This window comes from Phyllopteryx taeniolatus, chromosome 14 (genome assembly GCF_024500385.1).
Source record: "Phyllopteryx taeniolatus isolate TA_2022b chromosome 14, UOR_Ptae_1.2, whole genome shotgun sequence".
In the NCBI taxonomy this organism is placed as follows: domain Eukaryota; kingdom Metazoa; phylum Chordata; class Actinopteri; order Syngnathiformes; family Syngnathidae; genus Phyllopteryx; species Phyllopteryx taeniolatus.
Window position 1 is genome coordinate 23,599,415 of NC_084515.1, and position 25,594 is coordinate 23,625,008.

At 42.0% G+C, this 25,594-nt stretch overlaps 1 protein-coding gene across 4 annotated transcripts in view; it reads right to left on the reverse strand.

Annotated features, from left to right (window-relative positions):
* Positions 1 to 25,594, reverse strand: part of LOC133489023 (uncharacterized) — a 214,509-nt gene that overhangs the window by 179,456 nt on the left and 9,459 nt on the right. Inside the window, exon 1 of one of the 4 annotated variants that reach the window (XM_061797641.1) lies at positions 4,641 to 4,943. The exons of 2 other annotated variants lie outside the window; for them this stretch is intronic. The gene's annotated coding sequence lies outside the window, so the exon portion shown is untranslated. Of the gene's footprint in view, positions 1 to 4,640; positions 4,944 to 25,594 lie in introns of those variants that run through there. One more of the 4 variants, XM_061797646.1, reaches the window with a different exon arrangement.

Here is a 25,594-nt window from a genome sequence, read left to right on the forward strand (position 1 = left end):
CAGCATATACAAGAATGATTCATACAAAGGAAAAGCTGTCTATTTTGATTTTATTGGCATAATAACAGGCCCATTGTCACATCAAGTTTGTTTGTATCAAAGGTCTTCACGGGCCCACAGTTGACTAAGATCGGCCACATGCCCTGATCTAAACCACCCAATCGTTATTTTTCACAACCCAAATTTGCTTTATAATTGGAAATGAAAGATAGGTCTTAAAGTTGAGCAACGTGACAGTCTGATAAGGTATATTGATATTGGTGACAGTTTTGTGCCAATCTTTCGATAGAATTTAATCAAAGCATAAATCGATTAATTTCAGTCACTAACAGTGAGGTAAAGATAAAAGAGAAACAAAACAAAATTCAAATCAGAAAACTATGCTGATCATTTGCATGTCATCGCATCACTTTCTGTCAGATTAATATGTGCATGCATAGGATCATCAGTGAGCTGAGTGCTTTCAAACTTAGCCTAGCATTTGGCGCCTGCACGGCAATATCTGAGAATTCATTCTCCACTGTGAGAAACAAATTGGGTGCTACGCTTGTGAATCGCACGCATTGTTTGAATGGTAAAATTTGACACCTATCGAACGTGCCCTGGCGCAGACACTGATCGGAATTATTTGCGATGGATGCCCCTTTTTTTGGCTTGTGCACCTGCCCCACAAAATGTCTGTGCACGTATCTGACCAACAACATAATCGAAGAGTTTGATTTTAGAGTACAGTATTTGCGTTGAAGAAAATGTCAAAATAATAAACACATACATACATAAATACTGTCCACGTCATGTCATTTGATGTGGGGGTCGTGTTTTTGTTTGTAATGCAAACTCAGTACGTCTACTGCATCTTTAATAGAGTGCTGTCCGTGTTGATTCCATAAATGTAACTATTGGGTATCATTCATGAAAAACACTTCATTGTTTATCAACACAGAAGCTCCAAAAAAAAAAAAACAACCTCAAATGGTTGAAGAAGTTCAATGCTACAGAGATCTGTACTGCAATTATTGAAAGCCACCTTTTGACTTCAAAAAAGTACAATCAACTCACTCAGTGATTTAATCCTGCATGTTTGGCACTCAAACATAATTAGATATTTCCAATAAGGTTCTGAAAACTGTTCCGAGCAACAATCATTAGGTGGCACCAAATTCCTGGCTCATATTCAACATCAAAAATAATTGTGGAGTACTCAAGCATGGATAAGGTGCACACCACCGTGCTGATGAGAGCAAACAGCAGCGCCAGACCGAAAACAATCAGACCCTGACCAACAGCGACATCATCTGAAAAGTGCCCCCATTGAGGAAAAACACTGCTAAGTTCGGCCATATCCTCGAAATGACCATCCACCTCCGCTCCCTCTCTCCCTTCACCATCTCCAGGTCTCCACACAACTCAGGATGAGGCCGCCATGTCCGGCTCTAACCGCAATCTAGGGAGAACATCGCATCACAGACTACAGAGGGAAAACAGAGGTTGCGATGCTTGTAACAAAACCCTGTGATGAATTCCAAGCATTTTACAAGGGAGCTTGAGCAATCATGTGTCTTCACCTCCCTTGATTAACCACCATCAAAAGGCACGCCGAGGAAACGTGTCCTTCGTCATCTTTCTCATCGATGAGAATTTTAGAGCGAGCAGAACGTATGGGTGAAAAAAAAAATCACTTAAGCAGGTCATCGGAAAAGATATAGCGGAGAATCTGTTCCCCGCAAAGTCAATGCCAAGTCACGAGCCTTTTCCCTCCCCCTCCAAAAGGCTGACACCGGAGGATACACACTTTGCCGAAGGTCTGATCAAACCTATGTTCATTGTTCCTGGGATTCAAGAACTGAAGGGATCTTGGAAAGTCCTTGTTTCCTTTTCTATATTGCAAAGGGAACTCTACTTTTATGTTATTTCTGGCCCTTGGGGAGTGTTCATGTCTTGATCACTAAGAATTTGTTTTCTCGTTCCTGGGAGGCTGTGCTGTCTGATTCATTCCGCAGCGTTGTCAGGCAATGAATGGTGCGCGTCCATCGACTGCCGCACGCTCGGTCTGGTGGGAAAAGCCGCCGCGGGTGCTCATCTTGGGGGTTCTCCCGCTCTCATTAGGAGGGAATGAAAAGGAAGTCGAGGCTCACTGATCATTTACCGCATTCCCTGTGTGCTTTGGCCACAACTGGGGGAGAGGTGGTTTTCCCAACACCAAATGATGATCAGGAAACTTCATAAAGGCTGAATCACTATTTCTGCAGTCCTGGCAAAACATTACAACCAAGGCAGCAACTTTTTGAAGCACGCTATAACATCTCGCACGTTCTTCTTTTATAGCGCAGATTCCTTTTTATCATTTTTTCTGTGGATGGAATTCCATCCATCGCCAGCTAAAAGGTTTCCTGTTCGACTGACTTGTGAGCATAAATGTGAGCGCGTACGTGTAGTTGAGACTGAATCAACAGCACCTCCGCTAGGAACCATCGTTTTCCGTGCGATCTGCAGAATTCTGATCAATACTGTTTCATCAGTGAAGAATTTACCTTGTTGAATAAAGTGCTTAAAAGTGCCCGTAGAAAAACGTGCGGATGAAGAATCAACAATGATAGCAGTTGGTGGTCTGCTTGTTTTGTTTTTTATTTTGATATTATCGAGCCCTGAAAAATTGATTATTCCCAAGTGCATCTGCTAATGGAGACCTGAATTTTTTAAAAAAAAGGAATCATTCTATTACTGTGCTCAAGTGTCACGCTGGATTTGAACTGCAAACCGTAGATAAAAGCAGACGATTAAGCGCATGTCTTTGCCATTACGCAAGTGAGCCGCAAACTTGAATGGCACCGACGATATCACTATCATCTCAAAGCGGGGGGGGGGGGGATTGATACAGTCTCTACTTTTCCTCTGGAAAAGTGCGGTTGTGGTTAAAAATGTGTCCAGCTTCCATCCTTTACTTCACAAAATCTGCAGCTGTAGCACAAGTCCAGAAATCTGCCTGAAATGAGAATTTGGGTGTCTGTCTCTTCTGTTTCTAGGCAGAACGTCTTCAACGACCACACTTTGGTCCCTCTTCTTCTTTTACATGTACTTATTTTCCGGTTTTCTTTCAAATATATCCTCATGGCCAGCGGAACCCACGTCCAAATTTCACCTGTTCCCCCCCTTGCACTTATTGGGCATAATGTTTAAACTGAAAACTATTTACTGAAAAGAAAATCTGCTTGTGTGTGTGTGTGAAACATCACTTCTCATGTAACGTATTACAAAGAAACCACTGAGCTGAGAAATGCAAGCAAAGTGAAAAGTCACGCATACGTGCGTAACGTTCAAAACGAGCAAACGGAGTCACGACATTGACACACAGTTGCAGCGATACAGATGCAATACATGAGCTTTCCGCATACATAAACATGTCTGGCATTGATCCGAGTCATTAGTCGCTTAAGGCCCATCGTACCCATCGTATACGTATGCGATAGCGTTCATTTCCCGCATTAGTTTAACAAGGGGCTTTCAGTGCACAGTTCTCCCTCTTGAGAATTGACCCAGCTTTCAGAGTTGAGTGTATCGAAACCTCTCTGTGCCCTCTGTAACATCAACAAATTATATATAGATACGGGAGAGCCACTTTTCTTACTCTTACAAAGACATAGTACATGGCGGGCTGCAATAATCGATACAACCTGAGAAAACGGGTCATAAATCCAAGCAAATGTATTTCCCAAAGGCTCAATAGAGTCACAAACATAAACATTCGTAGCTGCTCTTGTGGAAAGCGTCCAAAAGAGCCTTTTTTTTTTTTTTTGCACAAGCACAAACGGCTCCCCTCCTCTGGGTACTTATTATGTAGGGTCGCCTAATAAATGGCTGCAATCCGGTGGGGCTTTTGTAGCCGATCGAGCTCATTAGAGACGCGATGAACCGAGTGGAAATGGCACATATGGGCGCTGAGCAGGTAAAAATATATATATATATATATATATATTTTTTTTTTACAAATGTTCTGGCCCCGGGGGGGCTGCATGGTGTGTGACAGACAGGGCTGCTCTTCCTCGGTCTCCGGTGGCGCCTGCAGGAGGGGGCGCACACGCCGTCTGTTCCGAGTCCTCTCTCGCGCGTAAAACCAGTCCGATTTGCACGAGGAAAGTGGCAACCATCTCGTTGCTTCTAATTGCTTAGAATAGAATCAACACATTGATTGACGGCGGTTAGCTCGGACGTGGCTGAAAACGAAACCCAAAGGGGGATGGCACGGAACGGAGCGCGCCAGTGGAAAGCTCGAGTCACAGCGGGTTACCATTTATTCAGGAATTCTGGCCTCCATTCAAATATCATCAAACATCACAGCGATGTAAGAACAATTGTTTTAAACTGCCGAGTCGACATGCGTGCGGGACGAGCTGAATTTCGCAGAAACGCACGAGGTGCGCAGCGTTTAAAACCGACGACAACTGCAATCAAATCCCTCGCGTGTGTGTACGTTACGCCAAAAAGTGTCCTCGCTGCAGCATCTTTTCAAATGAGGAATTTCCTGACAGGCGCAGACAGACAGACAGACAGAGGAGACTGGCTCCGAGCCTCAGTCGGTGCCAAACACGCGCATATCGGCGAGAGGACGTGCAATTAGTGGGACAAACTGCTCGCGCATTTACCTTCGACGGGAGATCTTGGCGTAATAGTCTCAAGTTGCCTCTCTTTGCGCCGGTGTGTCCCCCCCCCCCAACCACCACCGCCGCCGCCCGCGCTCCTCTCCTCGGTCGCGTAAACCTGTGAGTCCAACCAACAGCGACGCACACGTACGAGCTGACTCCCTCTCTTGATGTCGCTCTCTTTTTCCCCCCTCTTTCCTCTCTGACTGCGCGTCTGAAAATTGAGCGTTCATTAGATAGAAAAAAAAAAAAAAAAAAAAAAAAAAAGAAGGGGGATGTCACACAGGGGCGACGCGATGTTTCAACTGGAGTGATGCGCAACCGTCAGAAGAACAAACATACGACACTTTTCAATTAGTGCTTTGAAAAACAACAATCCTAAATAATGAAACACTTTTGGTGACATTTGCTTCAAAGAACCATCATCCCCCCCCCCATGTGTGAATAGTAGAATATCCTGTTCTTACACAAGTTTCACATCTTAAAGCCTCACTCCAATTTGGTCCACGTTAGAAACTGGAAATTCATCTTCCAGTTGTTTGCAATTTTGCATATTTCCGAGGTATGTCAGAAAGGTTCAAGGGCAAGCGTCACAAAATATACAAACCCCAATTCCAGTGAAGTTGGGGCGTTGTGTAAAACGTAAATAAAAACAGAATCAAATCACTTGCAAATCTTTTTCATCCTGTATTCAACCGAATACGCAACAAAGACGAGATATTTAACCCGATGCACGAATGACTGGACCCTACACTTTTCCATAAGTGGGTCAAAAATGATCCATGTCACAATTATCCATCCATCCATCCATTTTCTGAGCCGCCCACAATAATAAACATAAACATGTTAAATTAAGATGTACAGTACCTTAAGAATTGTTTGCCAGGAGTCAGTCAAATGTGAGAATTACCTTTATCTCATGTATTAATAATAAATTGCACAGAACTGGACTCGCCTTGGTGAGCGAGGTAAAGAAGACCCCAAAGATCACTGTGGCTGAGCTCCAGATGTGCAGTCGGGAAAGTCAACCATCCCTCCAGCCCTCCACCAGTCGGGGTTTTATGGCAGAGTGGCCCGACGGGAGCCTCTCCTGAGCGCAAGACACATGAAAGCCCACATGGAGTTTGTTAAAAAAAAAAACCTGACCTGAAAATGGCTGCCCACCAACGTTCACCATCCAACCTGAGAGAACTGGAGAGGATCTGCAAGGAGGAATGGCAGATGATCCCCAAATCCAGGTGTGAAAAACTTGTTGCATCATTCCCAAGACAACTCATGGCTGTATTAGCTCAAAAGGGGGCTTCTAATAAATACTGAGCAAAGGGTCTGAATCCTTATGGCTGTGTGATATTTCATCCATCCATTTTATTTACCGCTTATCCTCACTAGGGCTGCTGGAGCCTATCCGGGCTATCTTCGGGCGGGAGGCGGGGTACACCCTTAACCGGTCGCCAGCCAATCGAAGGGCACATACAAACAAACAACCATTCGCACTCACATTCACACCTACGGGCAATTTAGAGTCTTCAATCAACCTACCACGCATGTTTTGGGGACGTGGGAGGAAATCGCAGTGTCCAGAGAAAACCCACCCAGGCACGGGGAGAAAATGTAAACTCCACACGGGCGGGGACGGGATTTGAACCCCTGTGTGAAGTGTGTCAATTGTGACTAATCACTTTTCAAATGTTGTTTTATTCACAAGCTGTCCTGCTCTGGCACCACATCAGAGACTCTCTATACTCGTGTCACTTCAACTTCATGCATAATTAACACTCCATCTACTTATTCATAGATCAGTCACAAATAATCAATAAGGGTGCCTTTGTGTTGCTTAGTTGATGATAATTTATGTATTTTTATTGGAGACACTGTTATGTACCATGGATTTACATAGAGCAGGTTTGTCTTTTGGAGATTTCTTCCTTCAGACCGTCTTGCTGATGTCAAAACATGGATGATATCCAACACAGGACACCTGAAGTAGCCAAGGTCACTGCAGTACAATTTATTTTTTGGGTGTTCTGCCAGGTGCCTGCCATCCATCCATCCATCCATCCATCCATTTTCCTCCGCTTATCCAAGCTCGGGTCGTGGGGGCAGCAGCTTTAGCAGGGAAGCCCAGACTTCTCTCTCCCAGCCACTTTATGCAGTTTTTCCGGAGGGATCCCGAGGCGTTCCCAGGCCAGCCGGGAGGCATAGTTTTTCCAGCGTGTCCTGGGTCTTCCCCGGGATCTCCTCCCAGTGGGACATACCTGGAGCACCTCACCAGGGAGACATCCTAATCAGAGGCCCGAGCCACCTCATCTGGCTCCTCTCAATGCAGGAGCAGTGGCTCTACTCTGAGCCTCTCCCGGATGACCGAGCTCTCTCACTGCCAGGTGCCGTTTTCAATCAATCATTTAAACTTTCATGGATTCATTTATTTTTTTTAAATATCCAAAGCAGCATTTAGTTAGCTTAGGACAAATACTGTAACAATTTGTCATTTAACATAAGGGTATTTATAAAAAGAAGAATTAAATGTTGTTGAGGTAAAAGTTCGTATGTACTTGCACTTTGTCACCTTTACACCACTTCGTTTCGACTTGCACATGTCAACAAAATTGTTGGTACCCTTTGATTAAAGGAAGAACAATGGTCACTGAAATGGACAAAAGTACTAATAGATAAACATGTACTGGAAAATTAACAAGTAAAAATGAGGGCTTGTTTTATTGTATATTTGAGGTCACAGTCCAACAAATAAATTTTTAAAAAACAGCTAATGAAATTGGCCTCGTCAAAAATTATGCTCACGTTAATTAATCTCTAAAATGACTCAGAGGGTTTGATGCTGGCAGTTGAAATACTTCGGTCATCCACCACATGTCCGCAGAGCTCACGTATCTGTCTGCCTGCATGTACCCTGATCGAATTCACCAAAATCACATTAGACCACGTGCGCCAAGTTAGGTGCAGAAGCGCCATGCGTTGCACAGTGCCAGACAGCTTGGTCATGGGTCCTTCAACCTTCAAAGATAAAGACCCATAATACCTATAGAACATCTAGGAACTGAAACGTGCAGTCTGTAGAATTCGACCTGCAAACCTGAGAAAGGTGGAGCAGCTTGCTCAAGAGAGGTGGGCTGTATACTTTGTCTAAAGACTTGAGAGTTACAGAAATCATTTGATCAGAGGGATTGCCTTAAAAAGGTTGGGCAAAATAAAATATGAAATTCAGGGTACCATCATTTTTTTAATGCCAATGTCTAAGTTCATCTGAAAAATATTTCTGTTGAACCACAAAACAATGAAATTATTTTGAAAGTAAGCGAAATTAAAAGTATTGACCCCGGAAACTCTGACTGCACTAAGAAGACCTCCATAACTTATACCACCCCCTCGGCTGAGTGTGACAACTCCGATGGTGATGAGAAGGCTACCAGGGCTTAACACCAGATCACCAGGAGCTGACGGTGAGAACTCCATTATCAATAACGACGAGGATGGTGAGACTTTCTATAAAGACAACGGCGTGCATTGTCCCAACACATCCTCCCTCCACCCCAGCCATCTACAACCACGTCCTCACATTATGACAACCCTCCTGACAACTGGTTGTCTTCAGATGTGGTGCTTTGTATTAAGATAACCATCTTATATCTCCTCAGATGCTTCTTGAGAAATTACAGCAAAGGTGAATGTTTCGGGTCTAGAATAAATCATCCTAATCAGAAATAGCATAAATGTCGAGAAGTAGGGGAAGATGGTTATTTAAGTAAACACTTATACCACATATAACGGACATCTGCACAGAGCACTTACTACCAAGTATGCATTATATGCTAAATATGTGTCACCTGACAACGGATAGAGAGAGCGTCAAACGTGTGGCCGAGACATTACTGCTGGAGGTTGAAGCCGTGAGGAATATACTAAGGAGATTCGAGGAGTTGGACGACTACAGACACAAGCTGGTGGTTGACAATGAAAAGCTGAGTCTGCTGGATAATTACCTTAATCATGGGGAATGTGTTTAGAAAGCTTATGACTCTCCAACGTCGACATCGTATGTGGATCGACATCTTGGACAGAACCAGATGCACACCTACCTCGGATAAAGATATAGAAGTTGACAAAATGTTAATTATGCAAAAAAGTCAGATCGCTGTCATTGCCATTATTTCATCTACCCTGGGAATCTTTTGTAAGCCAAGTTATATCTGAGAGTAATTCATGTTTGTCTGAAACATTTAAAAACATTTAGGAAAGTTGGGTCAGTGATATTGGTGTGGGCCATCTGTTGGCTGTTTTCAGTTTGTTTGTCGATACCATAAGATACTGTTTGCAAAATAACCAGCTGGTCAACATAACCTATGAATTGATGACATTCCAAGCTGCTTTAGTGTTAAAAGTCCAACCCTCTGTCCTAACCGAGGCATTTACATTTATCAGGTCTTTCAGCACATTCGTTATTATCCTTAGTCCTACTATTTTGCATGTTTCATAATTTCCCCTATCTTCTTTAGAACCTCTATAGTCTTAGAGAATGTTTAGCAAGCCTCTTTGGAATTTCTTTTATACCATTCATTTTGTGTGAAAACGAATACATCAAAGATGTTTTTATGTGTGTAAATAAAAACCACGGATCAACACCATTCTAAATCATATGGCACCATGACTGACAAGAGGGACATGAAGAATATTACGAAGATATTACGACGTAGCCCACCCTGTGGGTTTTGGAGGTGTAGAACAACCTTCATACGACTGTGCAAAAGAAAATGGGGAGAAAAGTAAATTGTGATAAAGTCAAAGAGTTTTTATCAGGCCAAGATCCTTACACCTTGCATAAACCAAACAGAATTAATTTCCCTAGAAATAAAGTTTTTGTTTCCAGACCTCTAAATCAATTCCAAGCTGATCTCTGTGACATGAAAGCTCTGGCACAATGAGGGATTTAAATATTTACTAACCGTCATTGATGTCTTTTCTAAAATGGCCTTTCTTTACGTCTTGAAGGATAAGACGGCTCCCGAGGTAGTCAAAGGTTTTGAATCTATTTTATTAACTAGCGGTACACCCAAAAAGATACAAACAGATGGGGGAAAAGAATTCTTTAACAGACTTTCTCAGAATTTCATGAAAAAACACAGTATTAATCATTTTGTTACGGCGAAAGCCTCCTTGGTAAGAAGGTTCAAATAGAACTCTGAAAACTAGCATGTGGAAATATTTCACAGCTAAAAACACACAACGTTATATTGATATTGTATAGGATCTGTTAAATAGTTATAATGAACGCTATCATAAAAGTATCAAAATGAAACCCAGTCAAGTAAAGTCGCAGAATACTTTTTAGGTATTTCAAAACCTGTATGGTAACTGCCCAATCGGTGTTAGTGAGAAATTAAAAATGAAATTTAAAAAGGCAATATTTTAAGAATATTCAAATTGAGAGGTGTTTTTGACAAGAATCATGAGCAGAGCTTTACAGATGAATTATTTACAATAGCGGATTGCATACCACGTTTCCCTTCTGTTTACAAACTGGTTGATTATGACGGGGAGCCCATAAAGGGTACTTTCTATGGACCCAAACTCCAGAAAGTTGAGATGTCAAAAGATCAAGCATTTCACGTGGCGAAGATTGTTAAGAGGCGTACCATCGGCGGTCGTAGGGAATTTCTTATACGCTGGAAGGGGTGGCCAGAGAAATTTGACAGCTGGGCGCCAGCTTCACAAGTTGGGATATATAAAAACAACTACGAGTATGACTTTCATCAGACATCGGACCCCAATCTCGAAGGAGGCTTTTATGTGACTTTATCATCCATTTCAGGTTCAGATGTGTTTATAGAAAATACAATAGCCCAATAAAGATTGAATTTATCACATCATTGGGCTCTTGAAGGGAGCTGAAATCTCATACCCACAACCGTGGTTCAATGTCCCAAAAGACCAAGCATCCTTTGACATTGTATACATGTGCCACCCCACTCCTCCAAAACAAGATGAAGTCCTGCCAAAGGATGTTGACGAAAACAAATATAAAATCAAGACTCTTCACTTGCCTATGGGGTATTATGAAGATATTGTAAAAATCCGCAATGATGTGGAGGTCCTTTTAAAGAAAAAACATCCGTAAGCCAAAATTGTCTACTCCCATCTCAAGGGCAGATTTATATGGGGTGGGAGTGGGCGTTTTTGAGTCTGATTTAAACCACCCCTCTCTTACATATTTGGTATGCTAGATGAGGAGTGGTTTCGCTGTGGACCTAATTGGACCATTTCCCCCCACCCGGCTGATCTAACAGCACGTCTGTATCATCTATGTCTATACAGACGTGATTCAGGATCAAGCAGTGGGTGATGCATTTGCACCACTATTAAGAACAGTACTGACGGAGGGCGTACATGGGAATATTGTATTTAAAGCCTTCAATTCCCATTATTATCTGTCTGTCTGGAGAACGCATATTGAGCACATAGAAATCGAAATAAAGACGGATCTAAACCAACTTGTTAAATTTACACACGGGCAAGTTATCCTCACCCTGCATTTCTGACCTAGATAAAAAGAGATTCATCCCGACGTCTATCGTTTTGTAAATTATTACGAGGGCCAAGCAGGTGGGTTACTACCCGGTTTCCACGGATTACCGGTTCAATATGGACGAGGATTGGGTTCCATCTTTGCCAAGTTATTCCAATTTGTAGTCCCGTTATCCAGGAAAGGTTTTAACATAGCAAGACCGCATCTGCAAACGGCAGCTAAAAACATTGCAACAGATGTCACAGGGCGTGTGAAGGAAAAAAATACATCGCTAAACTGACTCTCAAGAAAGACCCGGTGGGCAATATCTGAGGTTGAATAAAAAGCGATGATGCATCTCTAAAAAGAAATCAGGAGCAAAAACAGGATGCCGGAGAAGCAACGCGAACATCTTCTCTTAAAAAGCATTCGGGAAAAAATGGCTCTTTTACATCAGAAGTCTCCGGAATTTATCCTGACAGAACTGGATCTATTTGCTCCGCCCATGACGCAACTCTCAATTAATCAGAGTCAATATGTTCAAATGCTACCTTGAGCAGCCCTCACCAATGACAGTCCTTATCAATTTTTTTTATTCCTGGGGATGGATCTAAATATCTGGATCTCTCAGATCCTTTGCTTCATCGGCAATTAAAAGTAACTCAGCTCTAGTAAGGCACAGTTAGATCTCACGTAATATATGCTGTTGATTCGGTGTGCGACCTCAAGGCACTCCACCTTAGATTTCCCCCCATTTTACTGTTTTCCTCACAGATATGTTACGGTGGTGTCCTGCGGTGTCCAGCCAACCCAAGGTTGAGACTTAAGTGCACTAACCCGAGGCTAAAATGGCTGCCAAACTGCCAGCATCCTGTTAAGATGTAGGGGCAGTGAAGTTCACTAACGCATTGTATCTTTGTTCTCTTTAGGCGTGACCAGGTTGGATAGGATTAGTAATGAACTCATTAGAGGGACAGCCAAGGTTCGATGTTTTGGAGACAAGGTTAGAAACATCAGACTTAAATGGTTTGTACGTGTTCAGAGCAGAGATGGTGAGTATATTGGTAGAAGGATGATGAGGATGGAGCTGGCAGGCAACAGAGCAAGAGGAAGGTTGATCATTGTAGTGAGGGAAGAAATGAGGGCAGTTGGTTACATGAAAAAAGATGACACGCTGTGGCGACCCCTAACGGGACGAGCACGAAAGAAAAGAACAACAACAATGTATCTTTTTTCATCAACATATGCCAGTAACGTGTCGTGACAAGCAAAACTATATAATACTCTTCCACTTGATGGCAGAAAGTACAATAATCTTGTGTATCCATCATCATTTAGATATTATTGGCTATACTTTTCGTGACATTTTTGTTTGGTAGTGTGCTGTGAGTTTTCTAATGTAAAATAATGTGCCTTGGCTAAATAAAGGCTGGGAAACACTATCAGAAATTGCTATTTGGGTAGTACACGCTGTTGCTTTTTGCTTTCTATTCTATTTTTCTATAATGACCTTTGCTTACGAATGTAAAGAAGCTTATCCCGGTAATTCCAAAGCTCTTGATTCATCGATCTCTGATTTACATGTCATTTGTTAAGTGACTTTTCCCTCAGAGTTGGAAGTTGGATTTCAAATCTTCTCCGACATCTTCTCATCTGTGTAATAATTTACTCACCGTAATGTGATGACATACACTTTTGTGTCATTGTAGTACTGGAAGCCCTCCTGGTTTATTGTTGTCGTGAACATGCATGAGTCATCAGGTGATTACACGAATCAATGATTATTCGTCATCATCATCATCGTCATCACTTCATATATGCTTTAGCACCACTGTATTCACTTAAAACCAAAATGTATCTCCTTCTCTGTCTGTCTTTCTCTCTCTCTCTCTCTCTCTCGCTCTCACTTCTCCCTCTGTCTCATCATAAGTATACCTTTTCGAAAAAGAATAATTTTTCTTCCCAGGCTTCAAGTATCCTGTGCCTGTGTCCATTTGACACTACACTTGTAGATTAGTTCTAGCAGCAGTCCTTTGAAGAAGAGAGAGCAATGAAGAGCGAGACATGAGCGTGACCATTAGAATAGAAAAGAAGAGGGACTGACTGCATTACAGAATCACTGTACAACAGTCCAGTCAGACAACAGAGCATGAAAGCACTGATTTATCCGCTCGGCCAGAGAGTGCGCACTCACTACATGCGCGTGCGTGCGTGTGTGTGTGTGTGTGCGTGTGTGTGTGTATGCGCAAGAGAGAGATTGAGAGAGAGACAGAGAGATATTTTCTCTCTGGCCAGCGGGCCTGGATAAACCCTCTTTTTTTTTTTTTTTTTTTGTACCCTGGAAAGTTGTTTTGCCATACATACTGTGTGTTTGGCAGGCAAAAACAGTTGGCCAGGCAATAGAACCAAGCTGGCTATACGGTACACAGAACCAGAAAATCACTTTTATGCATTTAGACACAGTATCAAGAGACAGCATGTGCCTCAATAAGCCAGTCTCAAATTCAGTCTGCGTGTGAGTCATTATGTCTTAACTCTTACTCAGTTTCACACTTGAGTAACCATGTCTCATATTATTTGATAGGTTTACTTGAACTAAATTATAGAATCTAGATAATGATATCATACAACCCCAATTCCAGTGAAGTTGGGAAGTTGTGTTAAACATAAATAAAAACAGAATACAATGATTTGCAAATCTTGTTCAACCTAAATTGAATTGAATATACCTCAAAGACAAGATATTTAATGTTCAAACTGATAAACCTTGGGAAAAAATATTTAGGAAGCGTTGAAATGTTTTTCTGGCATGTTAATGAGTGTTAGGGTAAGCAAAGTGTGATATTCAGATTACAGTGAGGGTGATAATTATTTCTTGGTATCTTTTTCCCAGAAGAGATGTCAGAAGCGACTATAATCTCAATTGCTCCGATCTCTGTCAACCTGTCTGCATTTTATTGCAAAGATACTCTTTCACCCCCTATGGATCAACAAAATCGAAGTCGCACACACCCAAGAAAGATTTTCCGCTGTCCTTTCGATCCAACGATTGCTTGCACATGAGCGAGCACATGTTTCGTGACAATGCGTGCGTGCTGACAGCATGCATGTTTCGCAGGGCACTGTCGTCTGCTATTGCTATGTCGTGAGGAGGAGGGCAGGCTTCCCACTGCAACTACAAAGCATTGAGCCGTATATCTTCCCGTCATATAAGATCCACGGGGGGGGGGGGGGGGGGGGGGGGGCCTGCCCGTACTGGAAGTTGGTAATATATGTGAAGTGGGAGGAAACCATCACAGGGGTGGTCTTATAGACAAGCAGGTGGGCAGAAAGCGTCCTTACTTCCACAGCAAACATGCAGCCTCCCAGGCAGACAGAGATGAGGAGAGACAGGCGGAGTGACAGATAACATGAGGGTAGCAGACATGCAGTTGCATGATGGTGTTCCACAGCTACGGCCTGCTACAGCTTCTAATACGAATAGCGGCCGCTAAGACATAGAAAGCCGCAGCACGCTATAGTACCGATTGAGTGGAGACAGACAGATGCCCTTCTCTAAAATGGAATGATGCCACACCTCTGCACACACACGCACGCACACACATTATCCTCCTCCCCTACACCTGTCTGCCCCTTGCTGTCAGGCAGCCAGGCAGGAGGTGATGTTTGCTCCCTCGGGCACTGTCATCTTCTCTTTTTTCGCTTGTCCTCATTTATACCTCCTTTCCTGTCTTTTCCTTTTTATTTTGGGTGGCATTTACCGTTTAAAGCGCCGCTGCCCTCACAGTAATGCCACAAAGAGTGACAGCACGGCGCAGACTAGTCTATTGGCGTCTGCTCGTGGCCAAAATCCAGATATGACAAAGGCTCTGTGCCAGAAGAGGAGCATGAGCAATTTTCTGAATGCAAATAACTCTATATGAATGCATGATTATTTATGTATTATTTTCATTTCTGCATCCTTGTATTTGACACTGGGTCTACTCGCAGAGATTTTTTGGGGAATCATAAATATATCTGAAAAACTGTTGGTCCGCGAAAAGTAATAAAGATCTGAATTGGGCAACAGAGACGTTGATGAGATAACAGTCGAGAAGAAAAAGCAAGTCTGCAGCGCTATATCTGGACATTGTTGTTCACACGGTCGCATGTGGAAAATTTTCAAAGAGAAGCGTCACAGTGGGTCTGAAATGGAAGGCTTGTGTATGCAGTCCAGCTGGTCACACTTGTACATAATAACACTGTTGATTCCATCTGCCAATGTTAGTTCGCATGAAGCCAAATGCTCCAAAAATAAAAAATAAAAAAAAAAAAAAGTTTAAGTAAGAGGGATTTTTCAGGTAGCATCATCATGGATGATTTTTTGTTTTGTTTTGTATCACGATAGAAGTATTTCATATCAGTTTCTATCAATAATTACAGATTTTTTATTTTTTTTAACCTATTCAAAATAAGGACAAAAAAAGGCTGACTTTAGATAATTGTATTTGAAAACGTAATCTTCAACCTTTGAAAAGAGGTGGACACAACTATTATCCGTGATTGTTGTTGTTTTTGTTTTATAAATAAATGGTCTTGCGATAGCTAAAAATTTTATATTATATATAATTTCTTTTTTTTTTTTTTTTTTTTTAAATCAGCTATAAATGTAGTCATATATATTTAAATGCTACTTCAGCTCCAAATTTAACCTTCCATGCATTTCTGGGACAGTCTACTTTGTTCCAAAGTGGACTCGTTGCAAGATAACAGAAAGATCATTTCCATCCATCCATCCATCCATTTTCTGAGCCGCTTCTCCTTGTCATGAACGGAACAGAGGATAGGACCCAAAAATGCACGACTCCAAAACAAATGGACAGTTTCCAAAAAGAGAGGTTTAATAGACGGGCATAGGTCGGTACACAGGCAGGCAATCCAAGAAAGGCAACAGTATCCAAAAACATGAGGCAAAGAGGCAATATTCGATAATCGGAACAGGGTCAAGTCTTACTGTGAGTCTGTGACGTGGAAACAAGGAATGCTGGAACGCGACGACAAGGTACAACGAACTGGCAACGAGAGGGAATGAGACACGAGGTTAAATACAAGGGGTAATTAGGGTGAACGAGGCACAGGTGGTGAAGATGCTCACAGGAGCAGGTGTGTGTGAAACACGGGGGAAGACAAAACCCGGAACACACACACACACACACATGACAGTACCCCCCCCCCCTTAACGGCCGGCCCCAGACGGCCCTGGGGCCCCTGGATGCGCAACGTGGAAGTCCCGAATGAGCGAATCATCCATGATAAACGCAGACGGTACCCATGAACGTTCCTCAGGCTCATAGCCCTCCCAGTCCACCCGATATTGAAACCCCCTGCCCCTCCGACGAGACGACAACAGCCGCTTCACAGAGAAGACAGGGCCCCCATCCACAAACCGGGGTTGAGGAGGGGGCCTGGAAGGTGGGACCAGAGGGGACTCCCGGGCTGGCTTGAGTAGGCTGACGTGAAAAGTAGGGTGGACCCGCATCGACCTTGGGAGCCTCAGCTTCACGGTGACAGGGTTGATGATTTTTGTGATGGGGAAGGGCCCAACGAACCTGGGAGCGAGCTTCTTGGACTCCACCCGGAGTGGAATATGTTTGGTCGAGAGCCAAACTCGCTGACCCACTTTGTAGTTCGGGGCCGGTGTCCTCCGACGGTCAGCAGCGGCTTTGTAGGACCGTCCCTGGCGCAGCAGCATCTGGCAGGCTCGCTCCCAGGTCCTCCTGCAGTGTCTCACCAAGGTTAATGCCACTGGAACTGTGGATTCTGGGGCTATGGCAGGAAACAGAGATGGTTGGTAACCATGCACAACGTGAAAAGGCGATAGACCAGTGGATCCAGAGGGGAGGGAATTGTGGGAGAATTCGACCCAAACCAGTTTCTGAGACCAGGATCGCGGCTCCTGTGAGGCGAGACATCGGAGCCCCGTCTCCAGGTCCTGGTTCAGCCTCTCGGTTTGGCCGTTGGTTACAGGATGAAACCCAGATGACAGACTGACGGTAGCACCTATGAGATTGCAAAACTCCTTCCAAAATTGCGGGGACCCCTATCAGACACCACATTCTTGGGGAAACCATGGAACTTAAAAACCTGATTAATCATTAGCTCGGCAGTGTCTTTAGCTGAGGGGAGTTTTGGAAGTGCAATGAAGTGTGCCATCTTAGAGAACCTGTCAACAACTGTAAGAATGGTGGTATTGCCTTTAGAGGCCGGTAATCCTGTCACAAAGTCTACGGAAATGTCTGACCAAGGACGTTGTGGTACTGGAAGGGGTCGCAACTCCCCAGAAGGACGTTGATGAGAGGGCTTGTTAGCAGCACATACTTGGCAAGCATTGACATAATCGATAACATCCCTCCTAACATTAGGCCACCAAAAGCGCTGTTCGACCACTGATTGCGTCTTGGCAATGCCTGTGTGACATACAGTTTCATTTTCATATAATTATTTGAAAATGCAAAGCATTGATGTCCCTGTATTATTTGTGAGGCTTTTATTTTGAAGGTGCTCCCCTCGCAGCGCGTTGCCGGTGCGTTGCCGTAATGCATAATACTGTTTGAACAGTCGTTGTTGTGGCTGGCTTGACAGTCAGTGACTGAGATGGTAAACACATCAGTCATACTGCAAGGCATGGTGGGGATGATAATCCTGCATAGTTTAAGGTATAGAGAGTTCGCTTTCATTTTCCGTGGTTGCTTCTGGCAGTGTTCCTCTCACTTGCCATACTAAGCGTCCGGGGGACCTGGAAGACTGAACATGAATAAACTCAGCTACGGTTTTCAACAGCTTACTCATGTGGCTGTCGATATTCACGTTTACAAATACTTATTTTACACATTGTTTACTAGACAAAACTGGAACTTTTTGGCAAGGCACATCAGCTCACAGATCACAGACACAAAAATGAAGCATACCATGAAAAGAACACTGTCCCTGCTGTGAAACAGGAGGCTCTTTTATGTTCTTGGGCTGCTTTGCTCCATCTGACACAGAGTGTCTCGACTATGTGCAGGGTACAATAAAATCTCAAGACTATCAAGGTACTCTAGCGAGAAATGTGCTGCCCAATGTCAGAAAGCTTGGTTTCAGTCACAGGTCATGGGTCTTGCAACAGGATAATGACCCAAAACACAAAGCTAAAATCGCCCAAGAATGGCTAAGAGCAAAACAATGGATTATTCTGAAGTGGCCTTCTATGAGCCCCGATCTACAGTGTATCCTATTGAACATCTGTGGAAGGAGCTGAAACATGCCATCTGGAAAAAGCACCCTTCAAACCTGAAACAACTGGAGCAGTTTGCTCATGTAGATCGGGCTGAGAGGTGCGGAAGTCTCATTGAAAGTTACAAAAATCGTTTGATTGCAGTGCTTGTTCAAAAGATTGTGCAACAAAATATTATGTTAAGGGTACCATCATTTTTGTCCAGGCCTGTTTCATGAGTTTGTGTAATAAAATAATTATGTTAAACCACAATGCAAAAGCAATGTGTGATTTTCATTGCTTAATTTTCATAAAATATTTATTTCTTATTACTTTTGTCAAACTCAAGTTTTTTTTCTGTGACCACTGTGGGCTTTTCTTTCATTAACAGAGGGGTACCAACAATTTTATTCACTTGTGTAGATGAATTTGTGAATAGCGAACTGCGAATAGGTGGGCTTCCACTGTAATGTCTTCGATGCAGCCTTTAAGCCAAAGATAAAGATCTCCCTGGCAACTTGAGGTCAAAGTTGGGTCACACCCTGAATTCATCCCTTTTCATCCATATTTACACTACAGGTACTTTAGAGCCTTCAGTCAACGCCACATACGTTATTTTACTCTGTGGGAGGACCAGAGTAACCCCGAAAGAATATATAATAATTATATAAGCTCCACACAGAAAGTGATGCAACACTACTACAGCATCTACTCAGCTCTCCTGAAATCTTCAAAGGACTACGACTGTTAAAGCCCGTGAGCCTTATAAGATCAAAGTTATTGTAAGCTTTAGTAATCCAATATAAAACTCACTTTAGACTGGAGAAATACATATTTCAGCCATCGGTCACTGTTGATGTCTACATCTCGACATCTTTATTTGATCCAATATACTGTGGGAGGAAGCTGAAATACCCAAAGAAAACTCACAAAGGTAGCTAAAGAACATTTTGTTTACTCTGCTTTCTGTTCTCGATTGCCTTACCTGGATGAATAAAGGCTGAATGAATAAATAAATGACATGCAAACAAAAATAAGTTTTGTAATGTATTCCAGTAAATGGACTGAATTTGAACTTTGAATTTAGCATCTCACTGCACTATAAATTTCATATTAAGGGTTTATAATCAGTAAAATAAATTAAAAGAAAAAAAATTCTTCAAATGAAATATTTTTCATTTTGAATATATTTTCACTCAATTTGAGCATTGAGTGGTGAAGAACTGCATTTCCTCTTCTCAATTCGCCAATTAAGTGGAAATAGTCAAAACACCCTTCAGCACGATTTAGCGCAGTTCTGAAAACTACAAACAGAATAATTAACACGCCGTGGAACCTCCAAGGTCGAGCACAATACGCTTTGGGATGCTGGTTGACCTCCGATTTGATTTGATGTATAAACAATTGTCCCGTATGAAATTAAAGGAATAGAATCACGGTGAAATGGTGGTTAGCACATCGGTCACACAACCATTGAGACATCTCTGTGTGGCGTTCACGTTCTCCCTGCGTGGGTTTCTGCGGCTGCTCCGATTTCCTCCCACATTGCAAAAACATGCACCATGGGTTAATTGAAGGCTAAATTGTTCATAGGTGTGAATGTGAGTCATTCCACTGGTGTTAGTTATTGTCGGTTGTGAAAGCCATTAAGAATTCTTCTTGAAACACGCTGGGAAAGTGTTCACTGTGTAAAAACATTAAACAACCGTTTATGTACTGTACATATGCACAATTCAGATATTTCTATTCATGGAGTGGGTTGATAAATGAGCCTTTTTGTTTTCTGCATTTTTAATAGTGTGATAATAATAATAATAATACACTTGTGGTAATAACCTGCTGGCTCTGAATCACAATATGCTATCAAAGAAAAGTATATGCATACACTTAGACTCATCTAAATAAGAGATATAACTGTAGGAAAAAGAATGATATGGGTTATCATTATGTTAATGTGAAAGCAGAAAAATTACTTACTTGGCCGAGAAATTATCTGCATAATTACGACATGAACATTAGAGGCTTTGGTGAGCATATTAAGTGTAGTGTGCATACTGGAGAGAAAACATACACAACAGACCCCATGCAACCAGATGTTAGCTGTCTACCAGCTGGAGCTTCAAAGCAAAACAACCTTTAAAAAGCCAAATGGAACCTTGAAGCAGAAGATATTGTTGACATGAGCAGCAGCTGCACCAGAAGAAAAGAAACAGGTAAAGCACTCGCGCCACTGACGAAATCCGCCTCATTTAAGCCGCTACAGCAAGCGTTACATTTTGCAACACCTTAAGGCAGGGGTGTCAAACTCATTTTTGTCACGGGCCACATCGTAGTTATGACTTCCCTCAGAGGGCCGCTACAACTGTGAACCCATATAAATGAAAGATTACCTCCTATACTGTTATTACATACAGTATACACAACGCATTGATGAATACCCAGTTTTGAAATCAGAAGCCTATAAAAACATGTTTTTCAACTATTACATTTCTTTCCAAAGGGGGATTGGCAACAAAAAAAAAATGCTTGCAAATATCTCAGTAGTATTACACCAGAACACAATGAGCAATTTGGATTTGCTTTCGCCGGCCACATAAAATGATGTGGCGGGCCCCCGGGCCACCAGTTTGACACCTGCGCCTTAAGGGAATACAAAAAGCTCCCGGAGAGTTTTAAACACCCTTTTAGGTTGGATCTACAGCAGGTTAAATACATTATTTCCTTGAAAATTCATGAGAAGAATCGAGTGTAATCCTTGGAAATCTCATCACGTGATGCAGCTATGTATTGTGTGCAGCCTGGATTAAAATTGAACAAGATATAGAGCAGCACTACATCCCCATACTTCTAGTTACATTATTATTTTTGTCAACAATTGTTTCGAAATTGGGCCTGTGACCCATTAGTCGGGTTTACATACAGACATTTTTTGTCTTTCCGACTGAATTAATTCCGATTGAAGATCTCTGGTCAATGTGATCTATTCCGATTGGGTGTGTACTCGTGCGCTACATTCCGTCGTCTGTTTCGCACAGTAGTTGAGATTGTTTTTACACTTTTCCTAAAACGACAGCGTGATAAAAACAAGTTACAAGTAGTTACAAACAAGACCTCTATCGCATAGGAGCTCTGGTTGGAAGCCGCCATTTTTGGGGGCATAACGATGACGTCACCATCTGTACGTCAAGACAGAGCACGCACAGACAGAGTGCAGCCCGGCATCATTCTGATTCACCGTTTACATGACAAAAAATTTACTTATGATCGGTTTTGCAAAAGGAATATTTCACCCTGTGAAACTGAATGAAATTCCACTCGGAGTCGGCCTGTTTGTTCCGATTGAGGCGATTGTATGGAGCGTTTTCATTCAGTTTGGGCTTCTAAACCAATTATGATCAGAATAGAAGGCTCCATGTACATAACATTACATTCTTCTTTGTTGATGCTTTCCACGCTTTAACTGTAGCCTCTTTCAGTTGTGATTTATTTTCCCCCTTCAGTCTCCTCTTTAGCAGGTAAAATACATGGTCTATAGGGTTTATTTCTGGTGATTGACTTGGCCAGTCTAAAACCTTCCACTTCTTTCTATGAACGGTGTTGTTTTGAGTCGTTATCTTGTGGCATGATGAATGGTCTCCCAATTACTATATTTGAATTACCAAACAAATTGTTGCTGTAGACATTAGTTCATTTTGCCGCTAAAATCCTGTTCCATTATTGATGAAGAATAATTAAGCCAAAGCCATAACATTACCTCAGGTTGAGCTTATATGTTTGGGATCATAAGAAGTGTCTTCAAACTTAAACCTTTCAATGGCTTTGCTAAAGGTTCGTCAATGTTATTGCAGTGGCTCCTTGATTTTCCATCTTCTCCCAGTTTCACAATTGCTTGTTTTTGGTAATAGACAGCTCTTTTATTTTTGTATTATTGCACCTCTAACTTTTAATTTAAAAAAATAAAATAAATCTGAAACAGAGTGTAGATTTAGTGCCATTATGGTTTGAATAGTGGCACGGTGGCCGACTGGTTAGAGCGTCAGCCTCACAGTTCTGAGGACCCAGGTTCAATCCCTGGCCCCGCCTGTGTGGAGTTTGCATGTTCTCCCCGTGCCTGCGTGGGTTTTCTCCGGGCACTCTGGTTTCCTCCCACATCCTAAAAACATGCATTAATTGGAGACTCTAAATTGCCCGTAGGCATGACTGTGAGTGCGAATGGTTGTTTGTTTCTATGTGCCCTGCGATTGGCTGGCAACCAGTTCAGGGTGTACCCCGCCTCCTGCCCGATGACAGCTGGGATAGGCTCCAGCACGCTCGCGACCCTAGTGAGGAGAAGCGGCTCAGAAAATGGATGGATGGATGGATGGTTTGAATAATCAATTTGACAGCACACACGTGTCAGATATTTTCCAATACTTACTGCACATGAAGAATGGTTGGGTTCAAAGAATAGGTGTTTTTATGTTGTGCATCAGATCCAGATGTGAGTACTGGAACTAAAAGCGAAAACATATATATCTTGTCTTATAGTTGTCTTTTGATGATGATGCCAAATGTTTTGAGTGCATTGCAGAATTAGAGGACTTGGCATCACTGTCCCAAATAGAGGTAAATGTAAGTGTTGTTGCATTTCAGAGTTTTTGCCATGTTATTTGATTAATGCACATTCAACATAGTAATTTACAGTAACCGCAAAGAGGCTGCTTTTTTTTTTTTTTACTAGTGAGACCAACAGCATTTTACCTATTGTGCCCACACTGGAAAAAATAAACGCTGCATAACTTGAAAAAAATTGAAGTAATCTGTCACATTTAACATTTTAGTTTTGAATAAATGAAAATTATTAATTTTGTGTATCCTGAAAGTTTAACCTGAAAGTTTGTATTTCATGTGAAGCATGTTTGAATATTGGATCAAACGTTACCAGTGTTAGCCAAAACGTTAGCTCTTGCTCACTTAGCTTAGTTTAATTTAAAAGAGTGCTCATATACATTCACACAGTCATACAAGCTTCACACAAGGCAAAAAGCTTTTTACCTTTGTTGTTTAACAATGTTTTATGGCGTCTTTCTGGTTTATCAGAGAGACATTAAGACATTTAAGCAGCAGCTCCTCCCGTCCCCAGTAGGCTAACTTGTCCTGCACTCTCCGGACAATAATGCATCGGATTTGAGGGCTATTAATTGCAGTCAAGGACATATACATGTTTAAAAACATAAATGACTTTAAACTAACTGTAACGTTACAACATCGCAGACTCCGCCCGCTCTTGGGTCCAGTCTCCATCCATTTCGTGACCAAAAAAAAAAAAAAAAACATTTTAATCACAAAGCAAAAGTTTTTCAACAATTGGATTTTTTTTTTTTTTAGTGCCGGAAAAGGAATAAATTGCTGTTTGATCGTTTTCCGGAGTCCAGTAGTTAGTCCTATGTGGATGATACGTTGACGGACGGAAACTGAAGGTAATTCGGAAGTCTCTCGTAGAGAATTGTTGCTTATTTCTTATTTATTTTGGAGTAGTGTATGTTATTTTCCCCAAAAGAAGTGATGTTTGATCACATTTTGTTTTGTTAGTTAGAAATATTAACAACTTTGTCAATTTTGCCAAATTTCGTGACGGGATGGATGGCATTTTATTTTTTTTTTTCCCAGTTTTTTTAAGCGTTGCAAGATTTCCTGTACAGTGGATAAGGCATGAATTATTGACAAAACTCAGGAGGTGGTGGTATCTATGAAGGTGTGCAATTCAATGTTCAAACTTGTCATTCAAGTCAAATTAAAAGCAATGAACAAACATGTCCTGTTCAGCTGTGCAATTAAGAAATACAAGTACCGGTATACACAAGAGCTGCTCATTCTGAATAAAAGCTCTCCCTTTCTGCTACAAAGCTTCCTAATGAATCAATTCATCACCTGATGCTCACCAGCGGACGCATAGTTTGTTATATAGTAAAGCAGCAGTTTTGACAACACTGTTGAGAATACAATTATGTTCAGCCCCATTATATAGGTGACAGCTGATAAATGAAACGTAACAGTGCACAACATATTCAAGAAACCTCATTTTTAAAATGACCTTACACATTATATAAATCATGAATTTATTATTATAGAATCCCAAGAGTTTGAACACACGTCTCAGGTGTTCTGTTTCAGCTTGGCGTCATTTTTACTTGGGTTTCATCAGAAGTCACATGCTCTTCATCTTCCAGCAACTGCAGGCCACATTTTGTGCCATGTAGTCTGCCAATGGCTGTTTCTTTGTTGCGTTTCTCCCAGCCAACTCACAACCGCCTCCTACAGGGATGCTGCTTCACTGCTCGACTTCCAGGGCCACGGCCCAAAAATCACCGTGTTCGGTTCCCTGTCACATGAGCCCAAGCCCGCCACCATGCAGCTGCTGATTTGTGACCTGGCGGAGCTGAAAATGTCAAGCTGGTGTTCCTACATCTGCTCTGGCTTTAAGGTGTGACATCAAATTTAAAACTTGTGCTACCACCACATCTGTGGTCTTTCACTTGAAATCAGATTCATTTTATGTAAAAGGAAGCCTCCTACAGGCAAGCTCTTCCAATCACTTCAACATATTTCCTTGGCCCCAAGATGCCATGTCGTAACCCATAACATAATAATGGCCCGTTATTATGTAATGAAGACAAGGTCCCATATTTGACCAAACCAACTTTTTCTAGTATTTGGGATGTAATATTTGCTCTATGATGCCTTAGTAAACATGTAAAATATGAATTAAAATTGTCCACGCATTCCTGAGTTCCGGACATTTTTTTACCGAGAGGCCTGAAATCAGGTCAGGTCGAATTTCTCGAGCTTGTCTTCGTTACTAGCAAAGTTCTCCCCCAACCTCTCCGCTCCCGAGTCACCACTGTCAGCATAACAAACACATGGTCTCTCACAAGTAGTGAGGGTTGGGTCTTCTACATGGAGGCAACCAATTAGAGGAAAGGGAGCTGTCTTGGAAAAATATTGACAAAGCGGATACAAAACTGGGTCAAACAGAAGTAGCTGTCAGAAGGGCCTTTTCTGGACACTCGTTTGACAAAACCAAGGTGTTTTTTTAAATGAAATTGACACTTTTATACTAAGTCCATATTAGAGAGTCACTCTATGAAGATCTAAATAGCCAAAATACGAGACATTTAAAATATAATTGGCCCAAAACGTAATACAGTAGCTGGTCAATAACGTAAT